Source organism: Felis catus, chromosome D4 (genome assembly GCF_018350175.1).
Source record: "Felis catus isolate Fca126 chromosome D4, F.catus_Fca126_mat1.0, whole genome shotgun sequence".
Lineage (NCBI taxonomy): Eukaryota > Metazoa > Chordata > Mammalia > Carnivora > Felidae > Felis > Felis catus.
The window spans coordinates 23,606,312-23,608,786 of NC_058380.1; the positions used below are offsets into that span (position 1 = coordinate 23,606,312).

Sequence of the window (2,475 nt, forward strand, 5' to 3'; positions counted from 1 at the left end):
TGCCTGTGTTTTGAGGATACATATAATATGCTAATTGTTTATCTCTATGAAAGTACCTTGAAATGCTTCTGGGTTTGAATTTTATTTGCTGTTGGGTTGTTATTTTTATCATTTTATTATTGTCATTATCATACTTTAACAGATGAAACGTCAGGAAAACATATATTTGGACTTAACGACAGGGAATATATTCTTTATTCAAGAGTATATTTAAATTAGTGGTGATTAGAGTGAGTAATGTGGGTTATAGGTTCAACTCTGAAATAACTCCTAACCCTGGTTTTTTTAATATCCTATCACACCTCCAGTTAGCTCAAGAGATAGGAAGATCTGTTGAAAAATTCTCAGGGATTACTTATGTGAAACTTATTTTTTTATTTTTATTTTTTTTTCAGGGGAAAGCGCGAACGCAGTCCCCCACTACCACAAATTATGCAGTCGAGTTTCCCACATTTGGGGAAATTGCAGGGGTCAGCACATCCGGGGTGCAATGGATGAGCCTCGCCCTGGGAAAACCACCTTCGTGATCATGGTATCTCCCCTGCCAGGTAAGTATGTGAAACTTATTTTAACTTAAATATCATTTAGCATGTTTATGGTAGCTAATTTTGGGAGGGTTATGAATTTTGGGAAACAATAATAGGGTTTAATACAATGGCATACCTTTATATTTGCATTATTACAAAACCAAGGAAAATAATGGACTTAGTCTCCTTTTGCTTCTAGGACCTTCCCCTCTGTTTTCCAGATGCAATGTAAAGAAATATTTAATACGGTATCATTCACTATAATTAAACTCCACAAAAGCTAAGGAGTTATGCATTTTCTGAAAAAGGCTGTGATTGGGGGATACATTTACTTGATAATAATAAAATTAAGATTATGATTCAAAGGAAATTAGAGAAAGCAAAGTATAAAATATTCCTCTTACTAAAAGAAGAACAAATGAGAATATCACTATAAAATCATTAGTCATTTGCAGAAAATAAATTTGGTCTCTATAATAAAAAATAAATTTATTATTTAGTGAGCTAAATTTAAACCACAAGAATATATTTTCTCTGTAATGTGTCTGGAATTTGTCCAGTTATTTGGTTGATTTTGTATCCAAATATATGTTTACAGGTATTCAAATATGTTTTTATATTTTTTGAAAACCCAAGTATCTAATATCCCTTAAAATTTCTGAGTAAAGAATATATTCTGTATTTTCCATAATTAAACATTTATCCATATTTACCTGGCAGTTTAGTTCTTTTCTGTCTGAACTACATGCTTTTGAGATGACATAGATTTAAACTGCAGCCAAAAATGGGTGATGGGCATAAAGGAAGGTGCTTGTTGGGATGAGTACTGGGTGTTATACATAAGTGATGCATCACTAAATTCTACTCTTGAAACCAATACTACACTATATGTTAACTAACTTGAATTTAAATAAAATAATTTGGGAAAAAAAAACACTAAACTGCAGCCCAAACAACAACAACAACAACAACAACAACAACAATAACAACAATAACTAAACAGGATTAGTGCAAAATTTCTGGTACTTCAGTGAACAAAATGCAATAAATTCTAAATATGTTTCTTGATTTTTATGTGATTTTTCTTAAAGCCCATAATGTTAAAAGTCACTCATCAGGGAAATACAAATCAAAGCCACACTGAGATACCACCTTATGCTGGTCAGAGTGGCTAAAATGAACAAATCAGGAGACTATAGATGCTGGCAAGGATGTGGAGAAACGGGAACCCTCTTGCATTGTTGGTGGGAATGCAAACTGATGCAGCCTCTCTGAAAAACAGTGTGGAGGCTCCTCAGAAAATTAAAAATAGAACTACCCTATGACCTAGTAATAGCACTGCTAGGAATTTGCCCAAGGGATACAGGAGTGCTGATGCATAGGGGCACATGTACCCCAATGTTTATAGCAGGACTTTCAACAATAGCCAAATTATGGAAAGAGCATAAATGTCCATCAACTGATGAATGGACAAAGAAGATGTGGTTTATATATACAATGGAATACTACTTGGCAATAGAAAGAATGAAATCTGGCCATTTGCAGCAACGTGGATGGAATTGGAGGGTATTATGCTAAGTGAAATAAGTCAATCAGAGAAAGACAGATACCATATGTTTTCACTCATATGTGGATCTTGAGAAACTTAACAGAAGACCCTGGGGGAGGGGAAGGGGGAAAAAAGTTACAAACAAAGAGGGAGAGAGACAAGCCATAAGAGACTCTCAAATACAGAGAACAAACTAAGGGGTGATGGGGGATGGGGGAAAGGGGAAAGTGAGGAGGGTACTTGTTGGGATGAGCACTGGGTGTTGTATGGAAACCAATTTGACAATAAATTATATTTAGAAAAAAGTTACACAATTAAAACAATAAGATCATAAGAGATTAAGCCAGGGGCATTTTTTTTTTGTAAGGGCCAGATAGTAAATCGTTTTGGTTTTGCAGT

At 34.5% G+C, this 2,475-nt stretch overlaps 1 non-coding gene across 1 annotated transcript; it reads right to left on the reverse strand.

The window, feature by feature from the left end:
• Positions 1-392: 392 nt before the first annotated feature.
• Positions 393-556, reverse strand: LOC111557676. The gene has a single exon (XR_002737910.2). It is a non-coding gene; the product is annotated as a U1 spliceosomal RNA (small nuclear RNA).
• Positions 557-2,475: the final 1,919 nt, after the last annotated feature.